Source organism: Myotis daubentonii, chromosome 1 (assembly GCF_963259705.1).
Source record: "Myotis daubentonii chromosome 1, mMyoDau2.1, whole genome shotgun sequence".
NCBI classification, from domain to species: Eukaryota; Metazoa; Chordata; class Mammalia; order Chiroptera; family Vespertilionidae; genus Myotis; species Myotis daubentonii.
Window position 1 is genome coordinate 211,188,084 of NC_081840.1, and position 12,209 is coordinate 211,200,292.

Sequence of the window (12,209 nt, forward strand, 5' to 3'; positions counted from 1 at the left end):
CTAACTCTTCACTTCATAAGAATAATAAACAGATTAATTAATAACAACTAAAATCTCACCCTGGTATAAAAATTTTCACATAATACTGAGCGCTTTTGATTATAATTACCATTCTTCATCTACTAACTTAATAGATGAAGCCCATATTCAGGAGTAGTTAGGTTAGCACTGTAGTCTCTGTCTTTCAATGACTTGATTGTTTCTCCCTTCTATCTTATTTTTACTCATTTATGAAACAGATATTTATTGGACACTCTTATGGACTGAGTTGTTTACCCCATGATTCATATGTTGAAGTCCTCGCTCCAGTACCTAAGAATGTGAACAATAATTCAAGTTAAATGAGGTCATTGGCACAGGCTATAATTCAAGATGACTATTGTCCTTATAAGGAGAGAAGATTGGCCTCCAGACACACACAGAGAAAAGATGACATAAAGATAAAGGGGGGGAAAAGAGCCATGTACCAGGATGTCAAGCCAAGAAAAGAGATCCCAATGAAACCAAAGCTGTTGGTACCTTGGTTATGGACTTCTACACTCCAAACCCGCAAGGAAATAAAATTCTGTAGTTTATTAGAGCACCTCCCTGTCTATGGTGCTTTGTTATGACAGACCTAACAAACTAATATAGACAACAATTATATGTTAGGTATTGCACTATCATGTAGTTTAGTGATACTCTAACTTTAGTGTGCATAACAATGACCCGGAGGCTTGTTAAAATAGAGATTCTTGAGTTTCTGATTTAAGTTCGGGATGAAGTGCAATAACTTACATTTCCCATCATTTCCAGGCGATGTGAAGCTCCCAAAGGGACCATGCTTTGGGGAGTAGCACTGCCTTCGTAAATGCAAATGCTTTCAGGGTAATAAATCCCTTCACCACTGACTGAGTCACCGATGGCCAGTTTCTCAGGATCTTTGTCCTCCCATTGTTAAAGACACAGATCCTTGAAATTGGCAGTGGAGGGAGTGTTTATATCACAGAAACTGGCAAATGCTACAAAAGAAGGCTTTCACTGCGGAAGAGCCAGTGGGTGATTTTATTAGATTGCCTTTACAAGTTATGGAAGGTAGAGAAAAGCTGAGGGCAGGGGCTATAGGGAGTCCCCTATGGTGAGAAACACACAAGGAATAAGGGCACAAAATGGCTAAATTCTTATACCAAAGACTTCAAAGAATCAAGGTCAGAAATTTTATTACTGTTTTAATAATTGTAACAGATCTCTTTCAACCAGGTAGGAAAAAAAAAAAAAAGCAGGCAATCTGAACTTCAATCACTGCCCTGGTGCTCACTGGCTGTCTGTATTATTTAACCTTTAGAGCAGAAGTCTTTTATATATATGGTGTAGATAGACAGGATAATTTGAGCGGTTTCTTACATTTTTGAGATTTCTGAGTGCTGTAGCCTAATGAAGAGCCTAATTCCCACTCTAAGAGGAGATGGTTGTGAAGATTAAGTGAGGTCATGTTTTTTTCTGTCTAAGCATAGTTGGTATACAATATTATATTAGTTATATTAGTTTCAGGTGTACAATATAGTGATTCAACATTTTTATATCCTACAACGTGATTATCCCACTAATTCTAGTACTCATGTCACAGTGTAAATTTATCACAATATTATTGACTATATTTCCTTTTACCTTCTTCAACCATTCCCCTCATCCCCTCTGGCAATCTACCTTCATCTCTTTTTCTATGAGTCTGTTTTTGTTTTGTTTTGTTTTGTTTGTTCCTTCATATTATTATCATTTTTTTAAAGATATCACAATTAAGTGAAACCATACGGTATTTGTTTTGTTTGTCCTACTTACTTTACTTAGCATAATACCCTCTAGGTCCATCCATGTTGTCAGAAATGCCAAGATTACATTCTTTTTTATTGCTGTGTAATATTCCATCACATATATGTACCACATCTTCTTTACCCATTTATCTATTGATGGACACCTAAGTTGCTTCTATGTCATGGCTATTATGAATAATGGTACAATGAACATAAAGGTGCATATATCTTTTCAAATTAGTGCTTTCATTTTCTTCAAATAAATACCCAGAAGTGACTGGGTCACATAGCAGTTCTATTTTTAATTTTTTTGAGAAATCTCCACACTGTTTTCCATAGTGGCTGCATCCATTTGCAGTTCCACTAATAGTGCGCAAGGATCTTAACAGAGCTTTACAAACTATGGAGTTATGCAAACCAAGATCAAATTAATATGTGTTTGTGAGTTGAGAGTTTTGGCTAGATGTGATCTGGAAGCTTGGGAGTTTCAGTAGGTAAAACTCAAGAAGTGATTCCTGTAGTACTATATTCTTTAATGTGACTATTCGACATATTTTCCTGTGCTTGCAAGAAATGGGGACATAAACTTTAGTGACTTGATTTCACATAATTCTAGAGATATTTCTTCCTCAAAGACTGACTATGCTAATGGTCATATTTACATTAACTTATATTACAGTAATTAATTCATTATATAAATTCATTTATTCACTATTCATTCTTTCATGAAGTACTTATTGAGCTTCTAATACGTGTCAACCTCGAGTCATATACTAGGACATAGGGTAGGCATGTTTCATATTCGCTGGGTACTTACAAGTCTGGAGAAAGTGAAGATTAAAGGGCAGTTAAAAATTATGGTGTTTTACTGAAAAACAAAACAAAACACCTGCCTCTTAGGATTTGCTATACCCTTCCCCCTATTAAAATACACTATTGTTTCTAAAAGGTGGAGTTATTTGGAGCAAGATGGTAAGATGATCAGTATTTGGGTATGTGTATGATACAAAATAATTCTATATAAATTAGACTAATTGTAGTAACTACATAGGTGCTACAATTAATCTTATTTAAATGCAAACTAGAAAGTATCTCTTTATCCAAAGACTTCACTGACTAAGAAAATAAAGACCCCCAAACAGTCTAACCAAAACAATCTGAACATTATAGTAATTTTGTTTGAAAAAAAATGTTTTTAACCATGTGTAACACATTTATTTGTAAAATTATTGGAATTGGACCTTTACATGATGCAGACGAAATTTAAAACACACACAATTGAAATACCGCAAATCAACAAACTGAAGCCTAAGTCTGTATTAGCCATGTTTTCATTTTCTGTATTTTACGATACCTTGATATGAGGGGCTCATTGATCAGGAAGACTGCACTTCCCAGGGTGAGCAAATTTCCATCAATAATGAATGGCGGGCCTGTGAGCACACCTTTGATATGCAAACAAACCAATCCAGAGCCCATACCCCAAACCACCTCCTCTACCTGGCTTCTAGACTCCAGGGGGCAGTATTTTCCTGCCCTGACCATCCCAGGGTCAGCTGCTAGACAACTCGGGACTGTCCCGATAGCCCAGAGTCCACAGAAATGATTCCCACCAGCCAAACCTGAGCTGCTTACCCTGCCTCACCTATTCCTTCCCACAAAAAACACAATAAAGGCTCTTGCCCATGCCTTCCCCCTACTCCCTCTGCATCCTGACTGACCCTGGTGCTTCCTCATGTGGCCCCAAGTCCTGTGGCATGCCCCCTCCACTTGGGCATTGTAAATAACAACCTCCTTTCAATGACAATGATCTCCTGACCTGCTGACCTCACCATACCTGAATCAAACAAAAACCTGGGTACATTTTAAAACAGTCACGGGATCTCAAGAGGAAGTCAGAGTTAGAGTGAATTAGAATCACCTTCGGTCAAATAGAGGCATTAACTGAACGGGAGTGATGGAACAGGAACTGTCTGATAACGGAACGGAGGAGACAGGGAGGAAAGCTACATGTGGATGCTCAATAATCACCAACATGAAAACCAGGTCCACTCAGGCATCCATCTATGGCCCATATCTGATCGCTACAGAAATCGTCAACCTGCATGTTGCTTAATCAAATCCTAAAGAAAGTACTTTCTTTGATCAGCCCTTCTTAAGTCTGAGTGGATTAACTGACAATACAGACCCATCTAGAAAAATCTGGTAACAGGCAGCCAGTTACCCACAATGCACAGCAGCCTTTGGGAGTGGAGCTGTTAGCACAGCAGCCCAGACCCATCCTCCCACATGCACCTGCCATATGATGGGCCCAGTGCTGTTTTAAAAGCATCAGCAGTGATAACTGTTTTATGTCTATAACTATGCTGCACTGTAGATACAATAGTTACTTCTTCTCAACAGAAGAAGAAACTGAGGTACGGATGGATTAGACAAACGTAGGTACACTGCAGAAACTCATGCATTCCAGTTCCCCTTAACCCCTAGACTCTACTGCCGCCTCTTTCCTTCCATGCAGCTGAAACTCAGATTTCAAATGCCAGTGTGTCTTGAGAAAACTTCTCTTTGCCCCTTCTGCTGTGACTTACAGGACAGGAGGCATTCTTCTGGCACAGCCTGTCGCAGCAACGGCTTAAACAGTTGGCAGCTTATTTGTCTTGTGTGATTGGGAGGGAGGCCACACAGGGTCACTCAAGATAGTATCAGCAGCGGTTCTCAACCTGTGGGTCGCGACCCCTTTGGCGGTTGAACGACCCTTTCACAGGGGTCGCCTAAGACCGTCCTGCATATCAGATATTTACATTACGATTCATAACGGTAGCAACATTACAGTTATGAAGTAGCAACGAAAATAATGTTATGGTTGGGTCACAACATGAGGAACTGTATTTAAAGGGCCAGAAGGTTGAGAAGCACTGGTATCAGGAAGCCTATCTTTTTTCATGTTTCTATTCTGACATCCATAGATGTGGACTTTAATCCTCAGGCTTGTGGCCTCACAGTTGCACAATGGCTACTGCATTTCCCGCCCTCTCTTCCCCATTCTTGAGAAGGGGGGTGGACAAAGGGGCCAGAAGCTAAATTGTAGATTCTAGAGAGATTATGACTATTCAGCTATCACCCTCTCCATAAACTTCTGCCTTTCATCGAAATACACTGCATAATTTTTAAACTTTGGTGGATAGCAAAACCACCTGGGAATCTTGGTAAAAATACAGAGGTGTGGGCCTTACTTCAACACAACTAGGCCTCCATGTTCTTTATTAGCTTTCAGGTGATTGAATACAATCAATGTTCAAGAACTACCATTCTAGGGCAACTGTCTACCCTTCCCCAACATGTAGATATTTTTCATTCTTTAGAAATGACTTGGCTATTCTTGCCTTTTGCTTTTTTAATGGATTTAATAAAACTGTCAGTTTTACATGATTTCTGTTGGGACTTAATTGGGTTAGCATTAAATCCAAAGATTATTTTGTAAAAATGTTTCTAAATTTTCTCTCTTTGTCCTTATATGATCCCTTGTAAATTGGTTTCTGCCCCACCACTCTACATGGAAAAAAAAAAAAAAAACTATAGCTCTTGTTTACTACCATGGTATACATTTTCATTGTAAAATATCCATTTGAGGAATAGTAGAAAACCAAAAATATTGCATGGAGAGGAAGATATTCTTTTCATCTTACATCAGTGCGTTGGTTATAAGAACTGTGTTGATAAAGAAGTTGGGGACTGATTAAGGAATTTTTCCCCTCAAACTTATCTTTCCCATAAATGCTAGGAAAAACTAAAACTGGTGTATGCTCAGAGAACATATCACAGTTCACTTGAATTTATCCACAAGTCTCCAGAGTGGATAAAGTGCCTAAATTCCATCATGTTCCATCAGGGAAAATGTTCTCGCTTTATTTTATTTCTAGAAAAAAGTCAACAGCAGTATTGATTGACTTGACAGTTCTTTTACTTTTGAAGAAGCAAAATAAATGTGCTTAGAACCAGAATGATGAGAAGCAACACCATCCTCACCTCTGTCTTGCTGCACAGAGATTAGAAAACACATTAACTAGATAAGAAGATCAGTTTTCTTAAGCTATATACTCAATTCCACAAATTCTCACAAGGAATGGCAAGGGGGTTGCCATTTGCTGTCAGTTACTGGAACCTCCATTGACTGTGGGGCAATTTTTTAGCTCTTACCTCTTTCCTAGAACTGATGGCAAACCTGGTATAAGAGGCAAATATATATATATATGACACCTATATTTCTTCATTTTTTATTTTTTTCTCTTCTTTTCAAGCATTTTGCATGCTGACCAAGACATTGAAAAAATGTATAAAACAATTTAGTTTAATCTGTTTAAATTACAGCTCTGTTGTTTATGAGTTGTAGGATCTTAGTATAATTGATAAAAATGTACCTCATTAGAAAAAATATCTATACTCATAAAAGGGTAATATGCTAATTAGACCAGATGTCTTCTGGACATCCAACCAGACAAAACCACAGTGACTGCAAGGGCTGAGGGGCGCAGGAGAGGTGGGGCAGCGTGGGAGAGGTGCCGCTGCTGCCACCACTGCCCCTTTTGCAGAGGTAGCGCAGGTTGGTCCCAGCAGGAGAGGGGGCTGTGCAGTTCTGGTCCCAGTGCTGCCCCTTCCGCAGAGGCAGCCACAGAGGCAGCGGTGCAGCCCGGTCCCTACACCATGCCTCCGCAGAGGCTGGACGGGGAGTGACCTACTGTACCTCAACCTCCCACAGCCCCTCCCCCAGCTGGCTTGGCCCCAGATCGCCCCCCACCCACCAGTGGGCAGGGGGCGGGGCCAGCGCTAAGAAGCGAGGGATGGGGGCTGGCAGCCATGGCAGCCATGGCACCCGGCAGTAGCAGCAGGGTGATGGGGGAGGCACCTTCCCCTGATCGGCCCGGTTGCCTCCCGCAGAGGGCGGCCAGACTGTGGTTTATGGGAGCGGGCCTAAGCCATCAGTAGGACATCCCCTGAGGGCTCCCAGACTGTGAGAGGGGGCAGGCCAGGCTTAGGGACTGCCGCCCCCCCCCCCCCCCAGTGCACGAATTTTCATGCACTGGGTCTCTAGTGGTATGATAAAAATAGTAAGTTCTTTGCAAAGTTGTTACAAGTACTAAGTTAGTAAATACATTTGAAGATTCTTAACCTTGGGCAGTGTTTTTCAAATAGTTCTTCATGATCATTTAGTATGAAACTAATATAGTGGGTAGTAACAAAGTTAAAAACATGCAAATAGAATAGAAAATATCAGAGTGTCTCACAATACTGAGGGATATTTATTGGGTAGTAAACATCTTTTGCTTTAGTTTCTAATATATACTTGCATACACATGTATATGCCAGCCACTATGAAAAATGTATTTTGTACTATAGGTTGGGGTAAAAGAAGTTTTAAGAACACTAGTATAGGGCAAAGATTATGTTCAATAGATATTAACACCTTTCTTTTCCTTGTTTATTTTACCTGTTATAAGGCTTGTATAGCCGAAACCAGTTTGGCTCAGTGGATAGAGCATTGGCTTGCAGACTGAAAGGTCCCAGGTTCGATTCCGGTCGAGGGCATGTACCTGGGTTGCGGGCACATCCTCAGTAGGGGGTGTGCAGGAGACAGCTGATCAATGTTTCTCTCTCATCGATGTTTCTAACTCTCTCTATCTCTCTCCCTTCCTCTCTGTAAAAAAATCAATAAAATATATTTTAAAAAAAGGCGTGTATACTGATATTTGGTCACAATAAGTACAATTGATTCTTGGAATTTATAAGGGTACAATAAAGCCCCATTGAAATGTAGTTTCCCAGGCACCATCACCAGATACCCAGAGCACGTATGATATAAATGGAGCCTTAGCAATTAAAATTTACTACATGTCTGGTTGGGGAGAGATTAACTGCGGAACTTCTATGCATATATATGCACAGCCCAAGGATACAGACAATAGTGGGGTGAAGGCCTAGGAGGGGTGGGTACGGGATGGAGGGCTCAATGGGAAAGTAAAAGGGGGACATCTATAATACTCTCAACAATAAAGACAAAAAATTTTAAAAACTATATACATTTATACATGCAAAATGCTTGGCACTTAAATGATAAATAAATGATAATGCTTACAAAAATAAAAACCAATTTACTACACCACAGATCATCCGACACACTTGCAGATAATGAAAACCTCAGTGGAATCTCAAATTTCCATAAGAAATCAACCTGATATACATATTTGTTCCCAAACTAATTTTCAGATCATCACATTAAGCTTCATGTACGTCATTTAACCCTTTCTAGACCTAAAGGTTCTCACCTGTGAAATGGGGATAATAGTATTTTTTGGTGAGCACTGAATGAGTTACCATGCACAGAGTATATAGCACGAGCTGAGCATTCCAGAGATGTTAGCTATTGTCTCAGGTCAAGGGCATAAGAAAACAGACCCTGAGAAGCAGGAGCTGTTTGGGGGCATGATGTCAGGAACATCACCTATAAGGGAACGAGGAAGGCACAACTGGACAGAGGAAGAAATCAAATATGTGGTTGCAACAGAGGCCCATGGGGAGGGACCTCTGGTGCTGAGATGGCCGCTCAGATGGTCCTGAATGGGGCAAGGGAATCAGCCCTTTTCTACTCCTGCATCAAGTAGAGGTAATCTTGGTTAAGATAACTCTCTCTGCTGAGGGATAAACCCAGAAAGTAATTCAGTGGAGAGAAATGAGCAGACAACTATCCCAGCAGCTCTGGGAGTGAGCATGTTCAGTCCTGGGGAGCTGGGGAGCTCACCACAGTACCCACCACAGCTCATCCAGGTAGACTGGGATTCACTTGGTTCACACAGGAAGTTCATGCCATCTAGGGTCAGTGCCTCCAGGATTCTGGTGGGGGATGGGAGCCCATGGGAAACATACAAGAGGAAGGTTAGTGAGAATGGATATTCCTCATCTCCCTCTTCTGCCACACATTCTAGAGTCCCCTCACCCTCAGTTTGCACCTCTCCTGGTACAGGTGGCATACCTGGTGGGCAGCCCAGATCTTCATCCCTTGTCTCCATGCCCATCTCAGGCCAAAGGCTGTTTTCCTAGTCCATTTGCCAACAAGACAGGGCAGAAGAAATTTAAGAAACATCCTTGCGGCCACCTGGGTGCTCAGTGTATTCTTCCCTGCCTCCCGTATGGGACGGCCTCCTTCTAACCCTTGCCGCCTCCTTTCCTTGACTTCTGGTCATTTGTCATGAGCAACTTGAAGTGACCTGGCGGAAGCTGTAGCTTAATGTTTAATGAGACCCTTACTTATCCTCTGGTAGGAGCATTCCCTTCTAGAAAGCAGTATCCATATAGCGTGACAGTATGGGAAAGGGAGGAAACACAAACACTATTGGGGAACCAGATCCTTCAGATGCACAGAGGTTAGCATCGTAGGACAGGAAGCACAAATTGCTGAAATGGGTCTTTGGGAGTGATTGTGAGCGAGGCCATTTCTATTTCTACCCCGTGGTTCCCAAATGCATACACTCTACTGACAAGGGACCTGGCACTGGCCCCCATAATGGTCATCAATTTAGTGCATGTAAGGTGTACTGGAGTGTATATCAGGTGGCCCTCCATCCTTGCAAGGTATCATCCCAAGCCAATGCCCCAGCAGTACCTACAAACGGCCATATCACTGCTTATCAGACCTGTTGCTGCCAGTCAGCATGGTCGGTACTAGGACCAGTGCATCTCGTTGTTGTTTGCCAGCATTGCCTGCTTTATTGTAAAGTGGGCTCTTTGGAAATATTATAAGGGGTTCCAGGTCAGTGGACCAAACACTGTCAATACTTACATAATAGTTTTGTTAGCCAAGGCCATCTAAACTGACAAAAGCTTGCCTTAGAATGAAGCCAAAACAGAGAAACAGAGAGAAACATTTCTGATGACATTGTTTGAGCACTTGGTTTTTTAAGTACCTGAAACAAGATTGCTCTCATTTTTCAGCTACCTGAACTGATAAATTGCCATTCTTATTATTTTAGTTGGGCTTTTGTCACTTGCATCAAAATGAGTTTGGATGAAGCTACTGACTTACTTTCCAGGAATGCTTATACATTTATTCTTTTACAAAACTAGTACCCTAAATCAGGACTTATTCTGCCTCGAAAGTTATTTCCTATCTTCAGGCTGACTTTGAATTGCTGTGATTTGATCCACGTTGGGATAATTTTACACTTGAAATCTCAAAATAGATATTTCCAAGTTCTTGTGGGCCTTACAATGGGCATGTAGAGTTCCATCATCTGAGAGTCAGGAGGCAGGGATGTAGTGAGCCCGAGAACCACTTACTGAGCTCTTATCATATGCCAAGCACTGCTGCAAGTGCCTTTGCAATAGGAAAGTTCCTTCTCATTGTAACCCTGTGAGGTTGGTATTCGTTTTCTCATGTTGACCCTGGGGAAAGAGGATGGAAAAACGTAGGTAATTGGCTTCAGGTCACTCGGTTAATGAGTAGAACAACCACAAACTCAAAACGTGCAGCACCGACTGTACTGGCGGTGAGCCCAGCAGTGTGGGAGGTCAGCAGGAATCAGGAAAGCCTCCTGGAGAAGTGGAAGCGAAACCTCTTTTCTCCTCTTTTCCATTTCACCTCCTGCAGTGCAACAGTGATCTGGTGTCCCGAGGCATCCTGCAAATTATTTGAACGGTAGTAGACGTGTGTGAAAATCTTTATTGTTTTTTTATCTGTTTCTCAGATGTATGCACACAGATGCCTGAGTTTTAAGTGAAAGGGATTATTTCATCTTTGTTTTTAAAGTAATTTCCTGATGTAAGTTATTGTAATAGTCATATTAGAATCATAAGAACACAGCTACACCTGTCCCAGGCCCTCCCAGCCCGGTCTCTCTCCATCTCTGACCTGCTAGAAGTGGGGGGTCTCTCGGCTCAGGGTCTCTCCCCTTGAGGTCACGTGAGCTTTGTCAGCAACAAGTCATGTCAGGCCCCTTGACTAGAGGGGGTTTTGAGACTCAGAGGTACTTTCTTCAACACACCTCCCTTCCAGTCGTCCCTGATAATCATAGACAAGCTCACCTCTTATATTTAATTCTCCACATGCCAGTTTCTAATTATATGTGCAAGGTTATTTTTAAAAATGCTTCTGAGCCCTTAATTGAAAGTATTTAAAGAACTTTCTAGGGACCATGTAAGCTCAGGATGAAAGAACCCATGGAGCCTCTCATTCTAAGCTCTGTGTTCATATCTAGTTTAGGTCAAGAATGAGTGACAGCAACAACTTTGGCACCCCTGGGGAGAGGGACTAATTCCATTTCTGGACCCTAATCAATTTGATCTCATCTTTTGAGACTTTGGGGAAGAAAGCTCAGAATGTGACAGGACAGCTGGGGAGGTGCCATGGCTTCGTGGAGTGAGACTCTGTTTAGGTCAGAGCACTCTGGGGATTTGTCCTGACTCTGCCTCAGACTGTGTGAGGTGCCATGGCTTCGTGGAGTGAGACTCTGTTTAGGTCAGAGCACTCTGGGGATTTGTCCTGACTCTGCCTCAGACTGTGTGACCTGAGAGAATGCTTCACCTCTATTTGACTTAGTTTCCCCATCTATAAAATTGGAAATAATAAATAGTACAGGCTCTGTAAGGGTTGCTGTGGGGAGCTGGATGAACACACACACACACACACACACACACACACACACACACACACCCCTCTTTGCAATGTGCCAATCAGTTTAAAACATTTTACAAATATTAAATCCTATAATACTCACTATAACTTATGAAGGGGGAAAGATTAGTATTCCATTTTACATATGAGAAAACCAAGGTTCAGAGCAGCTAACTCATCCAATGTCATGCAGCTAATAAGTGGTAGAACTGAATTTCAAGTTTAACAGTCTGGTTTCAAAGTCTATGCTTGCTGTAGACTGGGACCCTTGAGTGGGGATTAAGTCATGAGGGTGGAGCCCTTGCAAATGGGATTAGTGCCTTATAAAAGAGACCCCTTCCACCGTGCGATGACACAGTGAGAAGACAGTGGTCCATGAAAGAGGAAGAGTACTCTCATCAGACACCAAGCCCTCCAATGCCTTGATCTTGGGCTTCCCAGTCTCTAGAAGTGTGAGAAACAAATTCCTGTTGTTTATGAGTCACACAATCTATGGGCCACCATTATAACAGCCCAAATACACTGAGACAGTTTTAAGTTCAGGCAGGCTGCTTCCAGAGTCCATACTCTTAACTGCTATTATACTGCCTCAAAAGGTAGCTATTTTTACAATGTAGTTTAAAAATGTTTAATACAATGACTGTGTGTCATAAGATGTGGGTGTGTGTATTTTTTGTAGGAGGTTTAACTACACTCACTTTCAAATAATCTTTACTCATTGTTAGGCCTTTATAAAAATAAACAGAGTGACATTTCAA